We start from the raw sequence: 24,571 nt of genomic DNA, 5'->3' as shown, positions 1-24,571 counted from the left end.
AGAACGTGCTCATCGATGTTCCCGAGAGAATTTTGCTGGCTGAGTTCCAAATGTTACCCTCGAGCAATAGCCTCAAGGTCGTATCTGCAGCTCTGCTTAGCTTTGTTTTGATCAAGTTGGCATCGCCCAGGCGATTGCGCACGCGGGCACGACCTGGACGCCCTTTCGAGGATATTCGCCAAGTTCGCGCGACTAAAAGCGTCCCGTCTTTCGAATGCATTTTCTTTTCCAGAGCGGCCGTGTTGGAGGCGAAGGTGCTTGCCTCAAGCTTCTTTCTTCTCAGTCCCACTGACTGAAAAACAAAGAATTCATCAACGAGCGGCCGCTGCGTACGCGTGCCTATGTGAGAACGGCGCTGACGTTCAAGCCTCAGAAAAACACAAATGGAGACATGCGCGACGTGGTACGGTTTGCTTCTCTTCTCGTAGAAAAAGAAACAAACCAAAACGTAATGAGGAACGCGTTGCATCGCTCATCAGTCTCGTTACGCGATGTAGGCAATTCAATTCAATTATTAGTTTTTTGTTTCAAGTGGGAGAGCAAAAGAATCCTTACCAAGATGCTTGTTCCCCCCCCCCCCCCTTTTTTTTTTTTTTTTTTTTTTTTTTTGCAGGCTTTTCTTTGTTGTTTTGACGTTAGCTCCCAAAACCCAGAATTGATGTCTTATCCCATTTTGGGTTACTTGTGCCGCCAAAGCAGGGAAGCGTGAGTCAGTGGGAACGTCTTGGACCCCGCCATGAAATGTCACATTCAGATTAAAAAAAAAAAAAAAAGTTGATGAGCACTTTTTGCCATTTTAGAACGTGACTCAGCCTATTGTGCGAGCCGCCCGCTCACTTTCTCTGGCTGGCCCTTCCCTCGTCTTGCCGCGCACACAATGGAAAGGAAGCCGGGGATTCCTGAGATTCCTGCCCACAAAAAGGTGCGAAGTCGGGCAGCCCGGCGGCGGCGCCGGGGACACCGCCGCAGATAAGCGGAGAGGAAAGTCGAGGGGGGCGGGGGCTGGGCGGCGCGCAACAGATAACGAGGACCACCTTCAAATATTTGGGATGTTTGGGAAGCCAGCTGTTCACAAATCATTTGACTTCTCGGTTCGGTCTCGGTGCCTTTTTCTCATTAGCGAACACAAGAATGGGATATTTGCACCTTTTGTTGATTACAAAAAAAAAAAACAAACAAACAAACGGAAAATAAAACCGTCACCCGACACATTTCTACCAGCGTACACACGCCGCCGCATCTTCCGAACGACGCGTTCGACTTGAGTTAGGATCCAAATCCATTTGTTCCGCTTCCACTTTCATTGGGTCCAAGTGGTGCAGTCGCACCCCACAGCCCCTCCCCCGGCCAGCGGGAGGTGTAAAATGAAGAAATCGGGCAACGTCCGAATGATAGAACAGAAGAATGAATAACCAATGACCTGGCACAACTGAAGATGTGGAAAATGATGATGATGATGATGATTATTATTTGATAATTGCTGATCCATTCATTTTCCGGAATGCAACTGGTCACTAGCCAGTCACCGTATTTGCTATTCCAAGAATGTAAATTCCAAATGAATTGTTTGAACGTGCAGCAGAAGAAGGCAGACAGATGTCTTCTTTCTTCCGATAGCTACCCAACCCATTTTTTTTACATTTTGCCGCAAATTGGGAATAAAACTGGAGATATTGATCATTGTGGATTTTTCGTACATTCTCCACATTCTTCAAATGCTTGACAATTAAAAATTCACATTTTTTTTGGGGGGGGGCGTCTTTTTTGCATTGCTTATCTGCCACTGACTTTTTCAAATGTTTATCTTTGTAAGATTTAAAAAAAAAAAAAGTGTTGTGCTGAGCGCCATCTGGTTTACTTTTTACTTTGAAGTGAGTCAATAATAGGATATTATTCTGAAGTGGCAAGTCCGATGACTCGTCTAGTTGACCCACCTGTTTTCTTTTTTTAAATCTCCCACCAGAGACAAGATGGCCGTGTCGGGCTGTGACATCACGTCGCCGACATCCAAGGTCAGTTGACTTGCGTGCTTATTTTTATGATTGCAGTCCACAATTTCAAGCATTCCATTTTGAAGTTGAGCCGCCATACGTGCTGCATTTTATAGCGCAGGAGTACAGCGGAAAAAAAAAAAAAACCCCAAACTTGTACTTATTTCTTGCCCCTTTTTTATGAAATGCGCAGAGAGCACAAATGGACTTTTGTGATTATGACTTTGCTCGCTGATGATCTCTTTGTTCTCACTTAACTGGCGGAGTTGCGTCAAAACACGCAAATGACACAAGAGAGAAAAGTGATGCCGTCTCTGACCGCCTAAAAAAAAAAAAAAAGAGAGAGAAGAAATGAGCTAACTGCTACCCGAGAACAGAAACGATGAGCCACGATTAAGTGGTGCAAAATTGAAGAACGGTTATGATAATGCTGTGTTGTAAAAGTGAAGAAGTGTTCCACATGTCCTGGTCCGAGGTAGTCGCTGTACAGCGCGCGGCCGTGTGCAACTTGATTTCCAGGTGGTACTGCATCAAAATATGAGCTTCCCACCGAGTACTGCGTGGCGCTGCACTTGTTTGAAAAGGTTATGCAGTCAAATAAATGCCGAATTGCTCAAATTCTCGTGGCGCCGGGATTCCATTTTGGACATTTTTGGGGCTGGAAACGCAACTTTTTCCTCAACGTGAGTGAGGCGGGCTTTGAGTTGAAACTTTTTCTAACTCTCTTTGCGAATTCAATCGGGTCGCGATTTGTTGACTAGTTTTCCGTTTTGGACCCTTGTGAGCGTGTGCAAACTACAAAGATGTTGCGTTCTCATTAGTCTTTGCAGGTGGTTCATTTTGTAGCATATTCTCTAAACATCCCATTCTTTGACTTCGCAGGCGTGTGGGCTGGTTCCACCCTCGCGTTTTTAGGACAGGTGATAAACGGGGTGAAAAGGTTACATTTCTTCAGCGTGAGTCATGTTTGATGAGCTGTTCGACCGGGAACACCCGTCAAACGTTTCACCTCTTTTGTATGAGGAAAAATTGAAGCGAGAACTAGCTTGGAGGAGGTCTCACAACGTTGCAAGAGATGCCGCAACGTCACAACATGCAGGAAATGTTCTTGTATTTCAGCAATACTGGAATAGTCCCCACAGTACGCGACGTGTTCCACATCAAAATAAGACCGTTGTGGCCTTTTCACCGGGGGGTGCGATCAAACTACGGCCTGCCGGCTCCCCCCCCGTGGCACTCGGCATATCCTAAACGTACATTTGACGCAAGCTGCCGTGTTTTTGCTCAAAAAGTGCGCGCGCGTGGCCCTGCTGGAAAAGGTTAGGAGCTAGCCGCACCCACGTCGGCCGCTAGTTGAAAGAGGTTTGATGACGACTAATGAAGCCGTTGTATGTCAACCTCTTGGAGATATGTGAGGAAGAAAAGAGACTTTGACGGCTAAAAAGTAACAACGTTTCTGGTTGGTTTTGGGAACATCATCACCTTCAAGATTCTTCAGTAAGCAACTGCGATCGAGCCGGATGGTGAGCCGAGCACAGAGTTCTCGTTTTGGTTTTGAACGTGGAAGTGGGGCGGGGAATTTCAAACTATGTGCCTCTGCATTCACCGGAAAGCTGTGACATATTATTAGCTTTTCAAAACAACAATCTATTGCTGCGGGAGCCCCACATAACCCTCCGGCGTACTCATTGGCTCAATATGATTTTGATCACAAATGGATACGTTTGGGTCACCTCCCACACGGGCATGTTATTAGTGCAAAGGACGGCGCAAAAACAAAGATGCATTTTTATTGTTGGCTGTGTTGTGTTGTTTTTTTTTTTTTTTTTGGGTTAGGAAAAGGTTCCTTTTAAAGATGCCAGGGTTCAACCATAAATTTGGTTTTTATGGCTCCATTTTTAGCATGTTTAGTCAATTTCAATGGAAGAGAACATAACCTGTTTGCCAAAAGTTGAAAGGAAACCTGCTTTAAAAATATACTCCCCCCCGCTGAACAAAAATCCTCGTTTGGGAGGGAGCCAAGTTGTCGAGTACGTCAGAAAGAACGGGACAAGCGCCTGCCGAAACGAGTCCCGCCTTTCTTGGTGCGTCCACCCTCTCTGTCGAAGCGCAACGCGAGCGGACGAAAAGAACGACGCACCCGTCGGTCCTCCTCCCCTCGGAGGTCTCCAGCCGGCGGGGTGTCGCTCACCGACTCCCCCGCAGGAGAGCGCGTGCCATGACGCCACGCGGGTACACTCCCGAATGCGTTTCCGGCTCTCGCTCCCACCCGCCGTTCCCCTTTCCCGGAGAACCGCCTCCCATTCTCTCGCCGACCGACGCGACCCCGCAGGAAGCCGCCGCGAGCGCCGCTGAGCTCGCCGGTCTCACTGGTCTCGCTGGTCTCGCTGGCCCCGAGCCCGACTTCCACTTCTCACCGCGCTTGACTGAAGTATGCGGAAGTTACACACCTTTTCCGTGGAAGGGGGCTGATCACGTGCTCAGAATTGTACTTCTAGGCACATATTTAAAAAAAAAAAAAAAAAAACAATACATATGGGGAACATGCGTAGTTTAACATTTTATCCTGTGGCTGTTCCAGATACGCAAGACTTATTATTCTGATTATTGGCGAGAACGGGGAGTAGCATTTTTTTTTTTTTTTGAATGTGACCCGAAGCACTGGCGCTACTGGTACGTTGCACGGATGCATAAAGGTGGGAAAAATCTTCTCGACTCGAAAAGTTCTGCCTCATATGATAACGGCCAGTAGAGAGAAATATGCTTCTCTTTGTCGTGAGAGATCCAGGGGTGGGGGGCTGTAGAAATTTGTAGCGAGGAGGGGCCGTGAGGCCCCCCCCCCCCACCCCCGCGAAGAGCCGCCACCCCGCCGAGAGGCTCCAGATCGGCCGGGTGTCATCGCGGCGGATGGGGCCAGATTGCTCATTAGAATATCTCACGTTCGCGCGTGGGCGAGCTTCGACGTGCCAACGCTCGTTCTCCGTCCAACGCCAGGCGAGGTCCCGACCCGCCGAATCTGTTCGCTAACGAGGCCCTCCGAGTTACAAATGCGTTGGCATTTTTCTTCTTTTTGCAGGTCCGTTTGTTGAAAAGAAAAAAAAAAAAAAAACAAGGAAAACTTTCCCTCATGACTTGGAAAAATCAGCTCTACTTGTTGAAACGATCATTGCAGACATTTTTTTTGGTCGAAATTCAAAACGGGCCTCAGGCGGCTGATAACAAAATGGCGCCCGTTAGGAAAGACGCCGCAATCCCCTCGGCGTTTGCGGCCATTTCTGCATCCCGGGAAAAATAAACATCACAACAAAAGCTCAAGAAGTCGCCTTTTTAAAAATGTTTTATGGCGCGCACCTCAACTTGCCTGGTGCCCCCCCGAAAAAAACTAAAACTCAAACTCCTAACCCGAGCAAGCGTCCTGTATATTCCAAAGTGCGTGGGCGGGCCACGTCAAACAGTCTGACAAGGTTAACGCACCTCAACCCACCAAAAAACTGAAAAATGGCACAACAGCGTTTAGCCGCGCACTTCATTTGCCGCACGCCTCTACTCGCTCAAATTCCATTCTTTTAATCATCTTCCCATCATCTTTTTTATCAGGTGATACACAAAAAAATGGACACTTGTCAAAAGCAAAAGAAAAAAAGACAAACTAATTGGAATGAAACACAAAGTCTGCTTTCCTAGAGCACGACAGAATCAGAACATTTGGACAAGTTACGAAGTGGCACCAAACGATTACCAAAATAGCTGTTGATTCATTTGCTCATCGTTTACGCGGTTATCGATGAATCGCTCGATTCAAGACAGAGGAAAAAATCGTGTCTGAGCGAGCCGATCCGTCGCCGCCTCGGCCGAAGATTTGCGAGCGAGTTGGTGGCCCCGCCCCCGAAAGCGAAACACAAACGCACGCCGTCGTCTCGCTCGTCCAAACCAAAACACCAAGAAGTCTTGAGGCCACGCCCCCCGCAAAAACAGTATTTCTCGCTAGCCAATTCCGGCTCAGTCATGTGATATCTGGGATGACGACGTTCATATCGAACTTTTTGTTGAGTGAACGAGAAAACAAACCACACCGATGCGTCGTTGTCATAGTAACGCGCCAACCGGCACGGCGGGTTGCGATTTTCCCCCAATGTGGCAGCATTGGAGCCGGAAGTAGTTTTACGCTAGGGACGCTGTCGCAATAGCACCTGCAAAAGCACGATCAAATCCCAATATTCATGGCAATGAAAAAGAGCAAAATGGCTTCCTCATCCCTCCCCCACCATCACAGCGCGACCCTGCTTAACGTCATGAATGTGGTCGTTTTCCATTCGTGGGGCTTTCCATACCGTCTGGTCATCTTTAACGTTCTGAATGAAGCGTAGCGCGATAACGAACAGAAAGCGTGTGACGGCCATCCAAAGTCCCACCTAGCGGGGGCCGCTTGCGGTTTTTGCTCCCGATGAAACGGTCGGCGTGTCTCGGACGCCTTCGGTTCTGGAGCCAGAGGTTGATTTGCAAGTACATGCAGGGGGTGTCCTCTTTTCACTGCATCATTTATCTGTCAAAATCTTCAGAAAAGTTTGTAGGAATTTGATGACACATTTGTGTCTTTTGGGATGCATTTTCTCCACATTTCTCATGTCTAACCTGACGGCGTCGTCATTCGCTCAAAGTGAAAGTCGACAATCGTGGCGACTTCAAAAGGGGAAATACACCAGCCGAGGGACTTTACCGTCCTCTGCGGCAGAAAAGTCGTGACTTTTTCCCCCCTTTGAGCTCCGTCGTCGCCGCCGCGGGATGTGAAATTTCCGGGTGGCCCACTCTTGTCTGGTTATGAGCGTAGGGGAGGCGGAGGGTATTTTCTCGGGAACATTTCCCACTGGCGACATATTTTCGGCGTTTCGACGACGTGCGCCGGAAAACCTCCCGGACGCTTTGTCGCTTGCTCAGAATTTCATTTGGCGTCGCATTCAGCAGCAAAAGATTTCATTCGAGACGCCAGACGAGCTCCACGTCGGCAAACGACAGACGACGTTCGGAAATCAAAAGCAGAGGAAGGACGACGTCGTATTTCAATCATACAGAAAAATATGATGACAAATAGAGATGCGGAGTTGTAAAGAGACTCAATCAATTAGTCAAGATCAGACTCAAAAGAAAAATCAAATACGGGAAGAGCAAAGGCTGGCAAATGATGATGTCACCGTGAGAATTACATGCAAAGAAGATTGGAAAAATGCCATCGCGCATTAGATTCAGCTTGAAGAAGAAGAAGAAGAAGAAGAAGAAGAAGACGATCAGGGAATCAAGCCGGAAGACGACAAAGTCCAAAATTTTCATCCAGAAAGAAAATTGGCCGATATGTCAAATAATGGCCAAAAATAAAGAGCGTCAATCGGATGATATCACAAAATTGAATATATATATATATTTTTTTTTTGTAAAGGAACCCAAATTAAAGCAAAGACAGAATTTATTGGCAGTTAATACAAATTAAATCAAAGTATGCACCGAATGGCATGTTAGAGAAATACAAAAAAAGAGAAGCAGAACCCCCCCCCTCCCTCCCCCCACAAAAAAAAAGGACGGGACAGCGAGGATGACAAGCCACAAAGCAACAAAACAAAAAGCGCTGACATGCAACGCGTAGCAAATGAAAGATGATCGAAGACTTTGGGGGGGAAAAAAAACATTCACTGAAAAAACCCCAACGAGTAATGACGCTATTGAGCCTTTTTTGCCGACGGCGTCACGGGGAAGTTTTGCTGCGGCACGACAAAATGACGATGACAAACTGGCCCCCCCTCCGTGCCTTGACCCCGGCCCTCAATCCAGGCTAATAAATGATTTGGGATTGCGCTGGAGGGACGCGACGACGGGCGGCATTTTTTTTTTTTTTTTTATGTTATGTTTAGTTTTGCTCCCAAACCTTTTGCAGTTTGGCCCCGCGGATGACGGACCGGCAATTGGGAGCGACCGAAGGCGGGCAGACGGCTTCTGGCCGGGAAATCCCCCTCCCGAGCCTCAGCTGCGCGTCGACGACCTCGCCGGCGTGCCAAACGTTTCCCCGCACTGGTGCCGCGGCGTGCTTTGACGACTGAACGCGTGAGGGGAAACGAGGGGGAATTTGGCCGCTCTGCGCGCTTTCGGCCCGAATCCCACTTGAAAAATGTGCTGCGGCTCGACGAGAACTCTGCAGCCGCTCACCCACGCAGCCGCCCACGCGCTCACGTGCGCTGCCAAACGGCGCCCACCGCATCCCCTTCCCACACCGCCCGTCCGCCCACGCACTCATTTCACACCGGCCAGACGCCTGATCTGCTTTCGTTTTTTTTTTTTTTTTTTTTTTTTTTATTGCCGGCGGTAAAATAAACACAAATATGTGATCATCACATTCCGTTCATATCTTTCCCACCAGTGGGAAGTTGCGACTGGTTTTCTGCAAAAAGTTGCTTGCGGTGCATGTGTGTTGTGCAACACTGGACCCAGAAGAAGAAGAGAAGGAGTGTGAGGGAACAAAGAGATCCTGGGCGAAGTCTCCCACATTCCTCAGGCTTGCCAACATCCTAGCGAGCAGCATCGCCGCTGCGACAACTCTGCACACGCAAGGCCAAAGTTCCTTTCTGCTACTTGTCACCACCAAAGAGGTGATGAGTTAGTTGTGCCGCCCAAATATAGACAAGAGCAAAGAAAGAAAGAAAGAAAGGAGCACTTTTGCAATCCCCACAAAGACAAAATGCGGCATCAAAGACAGAAAGACAAGGGCAGTAGCCAGCGTGTGGACTAAAAGCACACTTGTGTCTTCCATCTGGAAGGAACAATCAAAAGTTGAGCATGCAAGTTGGCGACGAGCGAGATGAGGTCGTCCTACCTTTGGCGGACAAAAACAAGCAGGCAGTGAAATGTTGCGCTGATGCTGTTGTTGTGTGAAGAGCGAGCGAGCGAGCGAGCGCTACCTGAGCACATGGCGCTTTGGTCTCTGGCCGCTGCTCGGCTGGCGTCCTTCTCCATCTGCCTGTTGCTCTCTCGTTCGCTCGACGCCTCTCCTCAGGTCTCTCTCTCTCTCTCTCTCTCTCTCTCTCTCTCTCTCTCCCCCCCCTCCCCTCCCCTCTCCTCCCCTCCCCTCTCCTCCCCTCTCCTCTCCTCTCCTCTGTTGGAGGAAGCAACTCGTCTGACTTGAAGCATTCAAGTTACCAGTCTTCAAGGTCCACTATTTTGTCTATTACAAGCTCCATGGAGAGTGACTCTCAAAGGTGAACCTGGTATCGGTGTCCGTTTCATTTCAGCCACACCTTGAACATTCTCACCCGAGTCTCCAGAAAATGCTCCTCTGACTGCAACAGCCGCTCTGGTTGACCCAGTCTTGTACCTTTTGTGCCGTGTCCATCTTTGGCTAAGACCGCCCCCTTTCCTCTGATTGGTTACCTGGTTCAAGAGCACAGAGGTATCCGGAAATCTTTGCTAGCGCACACAAAGTTTGTCCACTAGTGACTTAGATGCTAAAGTTCCGGAACAAAAAGGACCCTTGGAGAAGCTGACCAGGCGCTATCAGCTCAAAGACGTTTGACATAAACTCTGAATTTGGGCGGACCGGACCGGATCAGGCGAGGACGACGACGGGCTGACTTGAAGGCAGACGAGAAAGAAATGAATCTTTTGGTTGATCACACGACTACATGAAATCCTCGTCTTTTGGATTTTCACAAAGTGCGGGTCTGCAAACCTGCAAAGTATCCTCACATATGCCACAGAGTTTTTCTAGCGTCTTTTGCAATTGCCTTCAAGGCGAGGCCGCGGACCGCATTTCTTATCAAAGGAAAGATCCTTCACTCTCCCTTTGGAGTCAAGGGCTTGGCTCCATTCCTTTTCCATCAATCCCTTCAACCATTTTCACAATGAATCAGAGATTTTGTGAACAAGTCCAACATCAGTTTTCACAAACGCCAAAGCAGTCGAGCGCCGTTGAGCCCACCTACTTTGATGGGATCGTTTGACAGCTCATTTCGGAAACAAAAATGTCATCACCGCTGCGGAAACCACTCAGCACCGGACGCCTTTTGGTCCCATCCTAGGTCACCATCAGATCATACGGACCCATGTCATAGCCGACGGTGATCGGGCTGATCGGATCGGCTGAAAATTGGCTTTTTTTTTTTTTTTGTTGATCAGCCAATCAATTTTGATGTCATAATTCGCCGACCTGATAGGCTCCGAGAAAGACATTTCCTCTGTGTCGCTGTCATGCACAGTACATTCCAAAAGCCATTTTATTTTGAAAATATATTTTTTTCCTGTCTTTTGATATAGAACTGTAAATAGCTGATGCTGAAAGTAAATTTAAAAAAAAAAAAAATAAAAATGGGAAAGGTGAGGCACCAGAGACACACGTCCTACGTGGATCAGACTACAATACAAATTTGGTCAGACTAATAATTTCCAATAGCCCCGCGTCCCTTTTTTTTTTTTTAGGATCTTTGTGCTTTATCTTATTACCACAAATGCGACCTGATAGACTTGCTGTCGTGGGAATTTGCAACACGAGTGGATCGCGCTGACTGTATTATAAGAAACTGGGGGGGGGGGGGGGCAAAACTGTTGGCGCTCAGGAAAAGGGAGGACGTTCGTTCACACAATTGCAAGTAAGCTTTTCATTGTACTTTATTCAAATCAAGTGTGAAAGCTTTTGCCGTTATTCTTGTTTTTATTTATTTGTCATAATGGATAGGTATGGTTTGGGTTAGGGCCAGGGTTATGGTTTATAAAAAGAAATGGACATTAGAAAATTTCACCTGCAATGTGGTGCATGCAAATATTTATTTCATAGTCACACCGGTTGAATTTTTGGCTAAAACGTGACTGAATCGATTTCCAAAGACTGGTTTCGTCCGAGTCTTAACCTTAACCTTCTCGGACTGTAGAAGAACCAATCTTGTCCTTGAATTGAAAATGGAGAGCGTGCGGGTTAGTGAGTCTCTCCGCAGTCTCCTCCCGGTGAGTAACCAGATGCCCGAGCCGCCTCATCTGGCTCCTCTCGACGCGGAGGAGCAGCGGCCCTACTCTGAGCCCCTCCCGGATGACCCGGCTTCTCACCCGGTCTCTACGAGATAGCAGGTCCAAAAATGGTTGGAAACTCATTTCAGCATCCATTCGCGTCATGTTTTTCCCAATTCACAGGAAACGGAGATGCCCACTCCAAATCCTTACAGACAAAAAGAAGAAGCGGAAACTTTTTTTTGGCCTCAAAAGGGGACGCCAAGACCATAAATCCACTTCCTGTGGGTCTAATGGCCTGATACACAATGCCAGAGCTTGTAAGACTCTGTGGGACCTGCCAAGCACCGAGTTTCCTCCATTTGCAATGCAGCAAAAAAAAAAAAAAGGGAAACAGGCTAGCGTTGACATTCTGATCAGAAATTCCGAACGTGGTTCTGGAGGGCAGCGACAACCCGAACACGAGTCGCGGCCTGCGAGGGCCGACCAATGCTGTTTATCGTCCGTTGTGTTGTGATTTCCACTCTATAAATGGGATGGATGAGATTCGATTAGACGAGCGGGTTGAGGGGTTATCTGTTGACTTTTTCCAGAAGTTACAAATGATATCAAAGATGTTTTCCACGGAGCGGATCCCACCGGGGCGTTTGGCTCCGTGCTCAGTCCAGTCCAAGGCGAGGCGTCAGGAGGTAGATAGTCCTTCAACGGATCAACGGAACATCCCGTATCCCTTTTTTTTTTTTTTCATCTTGGCAAAGTTATCAGCCTTGAAGGTTGACCTAAATTTGGAATACTTGTGTATCTGTTGGACTCTTTGCATAAATGACGTTGCGCATTTTCACTTCCACAGGTGAGTTGGCCAATGAGGGATGCGAGAGTTCAGTTCTTAGTGGGTGTACCGGCCTCTCCTGGCGCCATATCAGATCACTTGTGTGTTTGGTTGCTTTAGAATCGGCTTTATTGGCAATTTTTTTTTCCCCAGCGGCGGGTCGGGGCTGACTCTTTGGACGAACGGTAGCAAACCCGCCATCTTGGCTGAGGAAATTCTGAACGTTGGCTAATGTTACTTTGGCCCCGCCGGCGAGGTGCCAACATGCTCCTCGCTCCGCATTGTGAAGGAGGCATCAGGAGAGCCTCCGGGGATGATGGGTAATTCCCAGCTGACCCGTCAGGGTCAGACGCGTTCTGCCTCTTCAGGCCTGAGCCCGAAAACAAAGAAGATGATTTTATCCGGTCTTGTTCACTTTTTGTGCAGCGCGAATCTGCACGAATATCCATCGCGTGCGCCCACCTCCTCTTCTCGTCCGCCAGTTGTGCGCTTGTGTAGGAGTGCGAGGGTGAAGGAGGACCACTTTGCGTGGGCCCAACAGTACTCGGGCCTTCTCTGCCGCGCTGTTAATGGGCCTCTCTCCCCTCTCTCCCCTCTCTGCGGGACAGAAAAGCCGCCGCTTCCACAGAGGTAATGGAGTGATGGAGAAGTGGAAGGGATGTGTGTGGGCGAGCCACAATGAAGGCTTCGCACCTCTTTCTCTCTCTTTTAGCTCCGTCGCTCATTTCTCCCTGCACTCGCTTTCACGCTATTGTCACTCATCGAGGGCGGAGGCGGCGGAAGGCCAGCGCTAAAAGTCCTGGTCAGAGTTGCGTCCGGGCACGTGCCGTCGCTGCGATCGGACGTGAATGCCGACCGCTTCGCCCTCCTCGTGCTCGGCGCTGGCGTCCAAACGCACGTTGGGAGAGTGAAGACGCGGCAAGCGTCCAGACAAGCTGCTAGGAGTCGATTTGGTCGCTCACGTGACATGAATATTAATTCATTTCATCGCCCTCGCCCGCTTTGCTCAGCAGTTGGCCCTGACGGCATCATCGGACGCAGCGACGAGTTTTGAATCGGACAGATCGAATGCGGTCAATTGTCTCGTTTGCGCAAGCTATTCACCTTGTTAGCTAGCTTGTTGGCTAGCTTCCGCCGAGATTTGAGGGGAGTCACCGAGACGATCAATTCTGCCCCGCTGCCATTCGAAGGCTGATTTCACCCGAACCTTCAATGTGCGTTCAGCAAACGGTACCGGTGCATTTGAAGGTGTCCCTTGGCACTTTGTAATGCGTAGTTTTTGCCACCGTTTGCTTGAACGCCTTCACCACGTCGGGCGTTACCAAACCAGAAGCCACGAGCGATCCGTGATCCGATGTCCTGTAAATGAAGAGGTCACGAAGGCAGAATATGCCGAAAATGAAGTCCTAACCATACGCAGATGCAACTAAATGACTTGAAATAGCGTCAAAAGCTTCGTTTCGTAGGCAATTGAAGTGAAAAATTGAGAGCTGCAATATTACACAATGTCTCTCGTGTCTGCCCAAAGTCTCGTTTTGATGATCGAACCTCAAATTCAACATTTCTCAAGAGTAGAAGATTGTGTAGACGGCAATCAACAAACAATGAGAAGGATTTGAAAGGTAGAAATTCGGCAGGAATTTGACCTCGAAAAAGTATTCGCTCAAAAGTTCCCTAAATGGAGACCGTACTTGAGTACTGAAACAAATGGATTAATCGCCTGTATAATAAATCCACAATGGATAATTACATTCCCCCAAATTTGAATTTGTGAAGGGTTGAGTGGAAACACCGAAACCAAAGTGTGTGTGTGTGTTTTTTTTTTTTTTTTTTCCCCCCTTCTTCTTTTTGTGCACATTATGCAAAGGACGCCGCTTCTCGCTCCGTCGCTTGTCGTCGTCTCCTCTGCCTCATCGCGCAGAGGCGTCGCGCTCGCAAACTCTTTTGTCCTTGGAAAGTTTGTCGCCACGATGACAATATGCGTCGCGCATTGTAATTGTTTGGGTGGAAACAAAAGATTTCCTTCGAAATGATCCACTATTGTAAACAAGAGGTGGCCTAAGCAATATCTGATAATCCAGCGAAGGTTTCCATTGGCACCGAACGCCATTGGTAATGGTTCCTCCTTCAAAAGAAGTACTTAGTCTTCCTTGAACTAAGAACTACCGTCCCGATATTTTGTCACCACGGAAGCCGGGATGAGCCCGAGTCTCCTTGAGCCACAGACGACGGCTGTCTTTTCACGACGCTCGTGCAGTAAGTGGAGTGAGGAGACGCGCACGAGGGTTTTTCGGAGGGGGCCGGGTGGTCCCATCATCTTGTCGTAGACGGGAAACCCTCACCGCAAACCAACGTTTTCTCCTCGACACACACGCACAGCTGGCATTCAAATGAATTTTTCACTTGCTTCAACGTCCACGTACGCAAAGCGCTACAATTTCAAAGAATGTGGAACACGTGCGTTTGTGATGTCCCCCCCCCCCCCACCTTTTTTTTTTTTTTTTTTTTTTACCTTGAATAAGGAATCCTTTGCTGGTTTTCCGCCGATTTCTCGCTCCTTTTACTCGAAAGCGTCCACCCGGTCCAACTGGGGCCTTTTCTCACGTGACTTCTCGGATGTCAAAGGAAGGCCGACCGCCTCGCCTCATCATATTTGGGTTAAAAAAAAAAAAAAAAAGTCGCTGAGGACATTTTCTTCCATTCACGTCGACGTGACGGGCACATGTCGTAAATAGTCTTGATGTGTTGTGTGTCATGTGGACTAAAATGACGTTTAACCGTTCAAAGTCGTTTTGATTTCCCGTTAGTGGACTGGACAAAGGTGCCAGTGCTGGAGTTCTCGGAGTCCGTGACGTCCGTTCGGCATCTGGGTGAGAATCCGGATGGCGCAGATCCAGCGGGAGTTCACCTTTGCTTTCTTGAGTTTCTCTTTTCTTTTGTCAACAACTCAGTCGGGGAGGTGCGGTCACAAGTGGTCTCCTAGTTTGGGTTCATTCATATTTGGGAGGAAGAAAAAAAAAAAATTCCCAAAAAAAAAGCAGTCCCGCCGGGCTTAAGAAGTTACTTCAAAATAAATGAGGAGCATTTTTATGAATCCCAGCAATCGGATGTATGTGGAGTTTTGTTTCCCTTCATCTTTTGGATGCCACAAGACCAACCTGCAATGTAAAACTAAGGTGGTACTACTGTGCCATTTGGCTTATTTTGACGCTTTGTTACCTTTTTAAAATGAGGCATATTTCAAAAGATTTTTCTCTACCTCCAAATGTCAATTGGCATTTCCAGACACCATTTACAACCCATTAACGGATATTTCCGACCGGTTTTAGTTAGGCCAAGGGTCATTTTACTTGTTTTAGGCACAGGTGGGATCACTGAAAGGTCCAAATGAAAATGATTGGGTCTGGAGTTCACCTCAGTGCCACTTGTGATGTCACCACCTTTGGTATTTGCGATCTGGACACTCCTGTGGTGGAACTCGAGTGTGTAGTGCACCCGCAGGAAATAAGGGTACGATGAATATGACTGGCATAGATGCCACCTTTGGGTTGTTCTTTTGGCTCAAGAGGAAGCCGATTCACTCGCCGCACAGGAGCAGAAATGAAATGAACCGTGTGGGATGAGGAAAAGGACTGCTGCTTTCCACTCCTCTTCTTCTTCTTCTTCTTCTTCTTCTTCTTCTTCTTCTTGGAGTGACAAGCTGGAGGAAGACGTTTGCACTTGGTAGATGCCTGAGGAGGCTCACGTACAGCTCGCGGACTCACGAGGCGGACGTAAAATCTTTACAGCTTTCCGAAGCATGCCGAATCACAAGACTCCCGGTATCGATGGTCTGACAGCGGAATTTTATGACGCGTACTGGAACATTTCGATCACTGCCTATTTGTTATCAAGGAGAGTCATCGTAATTCCTGACAGAGAGGCTCCTCTCCGAGTCATTGGACGCAAACGTCCCCATCGCTATACCGTTGAGTCGTACGTGGTGGCTATGGAGCCGCAAAAAGGGTTGGTTAGGAGGCCGTGTTTTTGTGTTATTTGCTGGAGGCAGAATTGGCGAGTCCCAGCAGCACTGCAGGCGGGGGGCCACCTGTGAGGCGGGTCACCGAGTCGCCGCGTCAGCTTGCGTCGCCATCTCGGCACAATAGTGAGGATTGCTTTTTCAGCAAATCACGTGTCTTCTGATGCAAGGCTCGGGGAAGCCATCAGCGATGTTACTCAAGGTCCGGTCGAGCAGGCACCCGGCTGGCTTTCATCAGGCCTCAACCGGTGTCCTTTGCAGCGCTTGACCACGTCCCTGCCAACTGGAAGTCGAGCCACCTCCGGGCTTTCTGCGCCACGTCTGTATCGTTACGGGAGGGCCTCCTCTGATTCCCAAGTGCGCAATACTGTCCCTCGCCTTCCCTCCATGACGGCGTTCCCCTTTGGGAAGTAAATTTGAGCGTTGGCCATTCTGAACGGGAAGTGATTTTTGCCATTTTACCACAATAGACCGTACGCTTGTCGTTCCGATGGCTCTCTGCGTTCCCAGCTGAGGTCCCGAAGCTCACGGCTCCATCGGTCGAGAGTGAAGGCGGCAGCCTGGCAGCTGTGGAGATGGCGCACGGATAACAAAGAGGAGGACGCGGAGGAGGACCTCAGGGAAGAGAGAGAGAGCCCGGTCCACCTTTTGTGTGTCAGCTCTGCCCGCGTTCTCCACCTACGCCGTCCTCCACCTTCTCGCTCTCGTTGCTCCCTCCTCCTCCCTTTCCGTCCTCCTCACATCAAAGACGCCAGTGCCCTTACTCCAAACGCTTTTCCACGTTTTCATTGTTTGCCTGAGCCGAGCAGAGCCTTTCAAACACTCTTTCCAGTTCTTTTCTCTTTTGGGGGTGGCGGAGGCAATTACGTAACGTTACATAATTGCATCCGCTCGTCAGACGCTCACTGACAAACTTTGGTTCTCGCTCCGACACGCTCGCAGTAACTGCCGCATTGAGGATAAGGATCTCTGGTATTGGAAGACGCGTCAAATGGCGGGCTAACTACGGCCCCTTGTCAACATTAAACACAAAAAAAAAATAGCCGGAGCGAGCTCCCCGAAGCGTGACGTTTGCATGCGCCATTTTGTTTGCCTCAATGACCAATTTCGTCAGTTAAAGAAAGAAACGAGACTGGACGCGGGGTCTCATTTCTTGGCTTCTGCCTCTTTGAAGGAAACGAACGGCGCCCCAGAACTCTGATATGTCGGTGGTGTGATCCCATTTGGGTCTTTGATTCTCGTTGCGAAAGATGTTGCTGTCAGTAAAGGTTGGCCTTCCTTTTCCACCTTTTTTTTTTTCCTGGGACGACGGGAGCGTGCGGAAAGAAGGCGGCGTTGGGATTACGCCGATGCTCGGTGGGCAACGTCCACACGTTGGTCACCGCCGTAGCGCCGTTTTGATCGCCTGAGCCGGTCTGCTACGCGCTTGTGAGGTTTGGAGCTCAAATGTTATCTTCGCGTCACCTTTTGTCTGCCGCCGCGGGCTTCATTTGCCGCGTGAGGCTCGCGAGCGTTCAGTGGCCGGGTCGAGCGAATGGATGTAGCGCTTGAGGTCGCCGCAGTGTTTTTGTGGGTGGCTCGCCCCCCCCCCCATCAGCGGTTCAACGCCTCTCCTTTTACCAGCAAATCATAATGAAAGCTGAAGGTTTCGCAGCCACAAAGAAAGCCGGGATGGCTGTTTGGTTTCTAGGCAACAGCGAACGCCGGGCCCGCGGGGCGGGTTCCCGAGTTCCCATGTTTTCTGCCTCCGTCTCCACATTCTCTTCCTGAGGAATGTGACCCACCTGACCCCTGTGAATGCGTCTGGATTGAGCCGCCCCTCCCGGCGCACTGTAATCGAAAAGCTTTTATCAAAGCAAACCTTGCGCTCCTTTTTTTCTCGCCACTTTATCGCAGAGGTAGATGCCGTGTTAGTCGGAAGGGGTCACACGTTGGTCGTTGGCTGTTTTTTTTTTTGGGGGGGGGGGGGGGGATGATGTATCCACTCTTTGTATTTGGATTTGTTGCGCCAATTTTCTTTGTTTTTTTTTTTTTTTTTTTTTCCTCTTTTAGAAAAGTTCAAAAAGACAAAGTAGATTTTCGATCAATTACAGTCAACGTGACACTTTGTTTATTTTCTGCTCAAGTCCAAAATGGTCAGTCAGATGAACCAAAAACCAAAGATAAATAATATTTTGGTTACGGCAAAGTAACCTCCGCTTTTTCCTATAAAATCTTCTGAAAGTTGCATTTCGATGACGGTAATGAAATAATAGATTGTCTGTCTGCTTTCTTCGATTTGAACGCAAATGTTTTTGTTGCCTTTAGCGACGATTATCCGTCGTTTGGTTGAAACGAACGTTCGCGTACGAAGGACGATTGACGACGACGACGAGAGAAGCGTCGGTGAATGCTGGCTGACGGGCCGCCTGCGGCGGGGTGAAACACGGAGGTGTACCGAGGACGATGAGACAGAAGGCCGCCGCGCTCGCTCCATCTGGACGCACGCTAGCGGCGAGAGTGTGAAAGGAAAAAGATTGCGGGGCTGAAACGGACCACGAGCAAAAAAAAAAAGGGGGGGGGTCCAAATGGACAAAAGAAGATCGGCGGGTGAGCGGACTTGTTTTTCTCTCTTTTTTTTTTTTTCCCCCCAATATATGCAAATGAACCCTTAAATGCGTGAGTCCATTTTTACACGCACTAGCAAAACAAATCCCTCCCCCGCCTGGAATACTGCAAAGTCACACACGTGGAGGTGTTGAGCGAGTTGACCTGTGACCCCCGCAAAGCGTTACGTAAAAAAAAAAAAAAAAAAAGTCGACGTCAGTGGCGGGCTTCCTCCTACGCGAGCAGTCACGACTCGCTGCCGCGTTGTCCACGCGTACGCGTTGACGCACCGACTGCACGTCGGTGTTGCCGAGTGACTGGCGACGTGGAAGGAAAGCACGGCCTTGGATTCCATTCCGATTACCGGGAGAACGTCGCACTTCCGATTCTTTTCTTTTCCTATCATCTCGATCGGGGCGTTCTTTTTCCAAATATGACCTTGTGGTGCAAATCGGTGATTTTTCCATCCGTTTTGAGCCGCTTATCCTCACGAGGGTCGCGGGAGTGCCCCGCCTACTGCCCTCTTCCGACGGGCAGTAGGCGGGGCACGCCCTCATCCGCTCGCCAGCCAATCGCAAGGCACACGGAGACAGACGACATTTCCAGTCACCAGTGGGGGAGGAAAAACCCACACAGGCTTAAAATGTTCAATTTGTAGTCTGACTTTTGAACGTCTAGAAGAACATTGAACAATTTCATCTTCATTTGGGTTTTACTTTACAAAATAAGTCACTGATCTGGTTTATCGTACGAAGCGATGAAAATATTAGGAAGTACTACCTTTGTCGTGAGGTCAACATGACATGGAATTTGCTCCGTTGCGTACACAAAGCATTTTTGTCACTTGGATACAATAAAAGAAAGATGTACGCTTTGAATCTACCTTTTCACGGGGTTAAGCAAACACTACCGGCCGGCTCCATCAGAATGATCAAAACGACAGACTTCCAATAATATTTCCTGAAACTCAGCAATATGTTCATTTCGCCTCATCCACTTCCACTTCCGATTCCATCACTTTGAACTTCCAGGTTTTCCACAGTAAAGAGCATTTTTCCAAGTCCGGACGGAATCTGCTTCGAACGTTGGCAGATGTGTGCCGACTGCCTTTGAATGTGATTGGTTGATTGTGAACGCGGGTTTGATTTTTTTTTTTTCCCTCTCTGGAATATTTCCTCCGCTCCAATTGAGTTTGTCGCAGGTCACGTTAACGGAGGACACGGGTTTGAAATGCTTTCTCGGTCTCGAGGTGTCGTTTTTTTTTTTTTTTTTGTTTGTTTGAATAGCGTTTAAAGATGTGCGTGTGGGGGGGGGGGTTGGCGGTCCTGTAAGTGCAGCGGTCACGTCCTCTTCATCCATTTGGAATAAGAACGGTTCTCGGTTCTACAACACACCGAAGGTTCTCAACGGACGTGGGGTGTCGGAACTGCGTATTTCTCCTCGGCCGGTGTTCGGAAGAGGAGCGGGCGTCGTGTTCTGCTCGTTCCAGATGCGCTTACTGGATTTCTACGATACGTCGCTGTGTCGGGAGCATCGTCGTGAAGGCGAAGAAGAGAAGAACGGACCGCGCTTCGGGGCCACCGCGGAGCCGAATCCCCCCCCCCCCCCCCCCCCCGAGTGCTTCCGTTCCCTTCGGTAGCTCGTCCAGCACGCGCACGTTTTGCTAGTTTCTCCTCTCGGTAGATCCAGATGATTCTCCCGAATTCCTAAAGGCGTTCACCTCCCCTTTGGATGCTTTTTCTCCTTCATCTTCCGGGCCGGGAAACACAAAGAGAGCCGCTTCGCAGGCTGCGGGCTGCGGCCCAGAATAGCGGCCGGTGCGGAGCCGGATGAATAAATATGAAGATAAGCTGCACCTCTGCTGCCCTCCGTACGCTTCTCGCCGCGAGAAACCGCAACAGCCCCCGGGCACCGTTGTCTACGTACTCGCGTGTTTGTTCCTGCCCATCTGACTTGGTGTGCCTTTGTGTACGAGTGGGCAGCACCGCGTAGGAGTGCGCGGCGCCCGCTTTTTGACAGAGCTTTCGCTAGCGCGCATTTATGAATCTTTTGTTCTATTCAGCGGCGGCGCTGCTCAAGTGCCGTGTTGCCCTTCGACGAGGGGAACGGGGGGGGCTGGGGGGGATTGGGGGCAATGCGCAAATGGAGAGAAAAAAGGACTTGGGACAGGTGATGATGATGACGATGATGATGATGAGCAGGGTGCGTGAAAGGACAGTAAGCGCTCGTCCCGAATATGGAAATGCTTTGGCGTGTTTCGCCGGACGCCAAATCATTTGACACAATTGGCAGCGAAGACAAGTAAAGCTGGAAAATGAAGACATTTGATACGCAGCGTAACTCAAACGATGAAAAGCATCCAACAAAAAGATTGCGCGTAAAACTAAAAGGCAGCCCAAGACTAGCACGAAAGTCGTGCGACGCTCCAAAAGTATCGGCACACCTTCCTTCGTCTTTGGGGACGGGAGCCCTCGACGGTGACAAACTCCACTTTTCCATCCCGCGCAAGTGTGCCTGATGTTACTCTTTGACCTCGAGGCGGTGGCCTCACATTTCCGGGGAGCAGGGTTCGATCCCGGGCCCGCCCGTGTGCAGTTTGCATGTTCTCCCCCGTGCCTGCGTGGCTTTTCTCCGGGTGGGCGCCCGTCGGTGCGATTGTGAGTGCGACCTGCGTGTGGCCTGCGATTGGCCGGCAACCAGTTCGGAGTATGCCCCGCCTCCTGCCCGTTGACAGCTGAAATAGGCACTCCCTTGTGAGGATAAGCCGCAGAGAAAATGGATGGATTAGAATTTCACATTTTTGTCTTGCGCCTCATCTTTACGTTGCACTTTTTTTAGCAGTGACAACGATTGTAAACAAATGAAACTCATTCCGATGACGCACGAAATGTTGACCGGCATATTCATGTGACGTCTTTTCATAGAAAAGCAAAAAGCAAAATCAGTGACGTGTTTGCTGAGAATCTTTGTGCAGCCAAAACTCGAGACTGCAGTTTCTCCGTCGCTGTACGGCTTCATGCGCTCGCTCGCTCGATTGATTGTCACGTGTAGACGCGCTCGTGAAAGGCCTCGGAGAGAAAGCGCCGTCTCTAAAAGCTACGGCGCCTCCAATTGCGGCGCTCAAGGTCGAGCGCGAGAGCAGCGCGTGGGCGGCGTGCGGGGGGGACGCATTAACCGCGAGACTGCTGTAAATGCTCTATTAGCTGGACGTCCGCGCTGGCTTTCAGCCAAATATCATCCAGGTTTGAGTTCTTGTCACAGTGCTCTCCGCCCCCGCACATCCCATAATCGTCACGCGCGACGACGCTTCTTCTCTTTTCATCGGTGCGTTTGCTCCGCGGCCAGCTGACTTCGGGCAAGAGGCCGTTCTCTGCGCCCTCCGCGTCGGCGCTCTTGCCGTGCCCGAGCGCGTGCATTCGATTAGGATATTTTCAAAACAAACCCAAAAAAATGTATGACGGTGGGGACGTCAACGTCTCATCCGAGTGGTTGGAAATCGTCTCATTTTCGCTAAAAATGTTTTGTCGCCAGCCACTGTAATACGTTTGCCCAAAATCAAACAATACGCATTTCTTGCAGATCTTCTTCTCTGCTGGATCTAACGGCCAAACGGAACAATCAAATAAATCCGATTGTGTACCTTCTTTGTCCACTTATTGGACTGTTTAAAGAGGGTTCTTCAAACATCGCTTTGATGGCGCGCCACCCGTCTCGCCCCGGGCAACCTTTGCAACGCGACGCTCGACTTCAAAGTGCACTCGAAGGCACCGCTCCGGCTGGCGTGGCGAACGCTGCCGACAAGTTCCTGCGGAACATTTTTCCAATGTTTTGACACGATCCCCCATCGGTGCCATTCTTTTCATTCCTCTTAACGCCGCCGCGCTTGTTTTATTTGCGTCCGTGTGATTGGCGGAGCCTGCGCCGCATGAGCGGCCTCTGCTGTCATCGCGTCTTTTATTTGTATTTACGACGGGCCTTTCTTTGGAAATTATCGGGATTTTTCTTTTTTTCCTGTGACGATTCAGAAGCGGCAGTGCTTTTCATCAGGTTGTCACGCCCTCGCCATTGTGCCGCTCCGCGTCTGATGGCGGCTCCTCTTTTAAAACAATTTGCTTGTACTTTTTTTTTCCAGCGCGTTTGAGTGGCGGCTGAGGTGGGCCCATTATGAAGATGTGTTGGCGGAGAGAGAGAGAAAATGAGCAAAAAAAAAAAACGGGCGAGTGGGCCGCCGAGCGTGGGCGGCTAATTCGTGTTTGCGTTGACCGGGCTGACCTAAGGGGGGGGGGCTGTTTTTATCACGTGCCGTCTTTCAAATTGACGAGTAGTCGCGCTCTTTTCTTCTGTCCATCATATTTCCACTTCATCCCGCGCGTTTCTGTTACAAAATGGCGAGTCGGCGTCACAGCGGGGGTCAAAGCGCGTTAGGAGTCCGGCGGCGATGCACAAACTTGACTTCCACAGACTGCGCAAACGCAGGCGGCGTCGGATGGCCGCGCCAAATCTTCGTGGTCGCCGGCGGGTATTACCGGCTGGTTTTGTCCCGAATAAGGGTGTGGACCCGCTCACGTTTTCAGACAAGAGCAGTGACAGAACTCCACAGATTGCCGCAAGTACTTCCCCACTTCTATCGCACGCCGATGTTTTTTTTTGGCGGGGAACGTCATTCCGCCGCCTTTAAAGGCGACGGGAGGAGCCCCATCGAAAGAAGTCCGCCATAACTAGCGGGCCGAATTCGTCCACAAAACTGCAACCGCTCCCCTCTGGCTTCGCCCAATTGGGCTTGAGCAAATCTTTCAGTGAAATTCTTTTCAGGCGTTCTCGAGCGTCAACTTCAAAGAGCTGATTAATAAGCAATCATTTGACGAATTCTGGTGATTGTGTGGGATTAATTTAAGATTTAAGAGCAAGTCAGGCAACCTGCAGGGGGGCTGTTGATTCAGTTCATATTTTCACGTCACAAACAACACAGCAGTTCAGAACCTAAAGATGAATGGATGGATGGAGTCGACACCCGACAAAAGGACGTCGCTAATTCCATCCCAAACCGCTGCCGAAGATGACGTTGATGATGAAATTCTCTCCAATCCGCAAAATGCTTCAAATGCGCTGGACGTTGCACTCTTGAAACGGGACAATGCTGGACTTTTCACTCGAATATTAAACAAAACGTTAGTCTGGGAGAGAGACCTGCGCTCACGTGGCCTTGGGAACCGAGGAGAGCAGAATACGCGGAGGTCTGAAGAGACGGTTGAAAAAAAGCAAAAAGAAAGAAGTGCATTCTCCCGACATGAGTCACTTCTCAGTGAAAGCTTTGTAATTTAAGCTGCACATGGCGAGCGAGAAAGACAAGGAAAGATGGAGAGCCACGCAAGGAAAAGGTTAGCTATTAAAAAAAGTACCGCTCCGAGCAGCTATACAGTTACACTCGGTTTTTTTTGGTCGATGAGCAAACGTTCACCGTTGTAAATATTCATCGTCACCCGCCGTTGACTTTGTTTCCTCACAGTCACCAAAAGGAGGGGGGGGGGGAGAGAAGAAGAAGAACCAGCGGCTAACGGTAAAGTTTCATCCGAGGAAAATCCCGCGCCGCGTTTCCTTCCCCGGTGCCGTCCACGGGCCACATCTCCCCCCGTTTGAGGAAAATGTCCCACATTTCCCTGCACTTTTGATGACTTTGTCAAAATAAATCCGTCCTCGCAAAGGACAACAGTTGATTGTTAGCTTTTAGCAGGTGCAGCTAACGGAATTTCACGAGGCAAAAAGTGGCCACGGAACAGCGCAAAGGGATGTTGCGTCCACAAAGCCACCGCGGCAGCCTTGAACCATCTCCGGGCAAAACGCCGGACTGCGTGCGTGCGTGCGTGCGTGCGTGCGCAATATCGCATCACGGCTTCCGAAAATGAGTGGACTTATGGATCAATGCGTGAGCGGAGCACAGGAAAGTATTGATCATCACCAGAGGAGTCGACCTTGCGGACCGCCCCGCCCGTTAGCAAGCAAGCAAGCGGGCCTCGTGGCTTTCCAACTTCTTATCAGGAAGAAAGTTTAGCTTTGATGGTTTAGTTTTATGGGCGTGATGGTTGGGCGTTCTCTGCAACTGCCCCGTTTGTAAAGTGGACTCCAGTTGTTCCCACGCAAGCTCGATGGTTCAAACACCTCCAAGACGGGACT

General features: G+C 49.6%; 1 protein-coding gene across 1 annotated transcript in view; it reads left to right on the top strand.

Annotated features, from left to right (window-relative positions):
• ccdc80 (coiled-coil domain containing 80) overlaps positions 1 to 24,571 on the top strand; it is a 56,159-nt gene that overhangs the window by 3,771 nt on the left and 27,817 nt on the right. Inside the window, 1 exon segment of the mRNA XM_061823812.1 lies at positions 1,964 to 2,012. The gene's annotated coding sequence lies outside the window, so the exon portion shown is untranslated.

The sequence above is a fragment of the Syngnathoides biaculeatus genome, chromosome 6, assembly GCF_019802595.1.
Source record: "Syngnathoides biaculeatus isolate LvHL_M chromosome 6, ASM1980259v1, whole genome shotgun sequence".
Lineage (NCBI taxonomy): Eukaryota > Metazoa > Chordata > Actinopteri > Syngnathiformes > Syngnathidae > Syngnathoides > Syngnathoides biaculeatus.
This window is presented reverse-complemented; position numbering and strand designations above follow the sequence as displayed.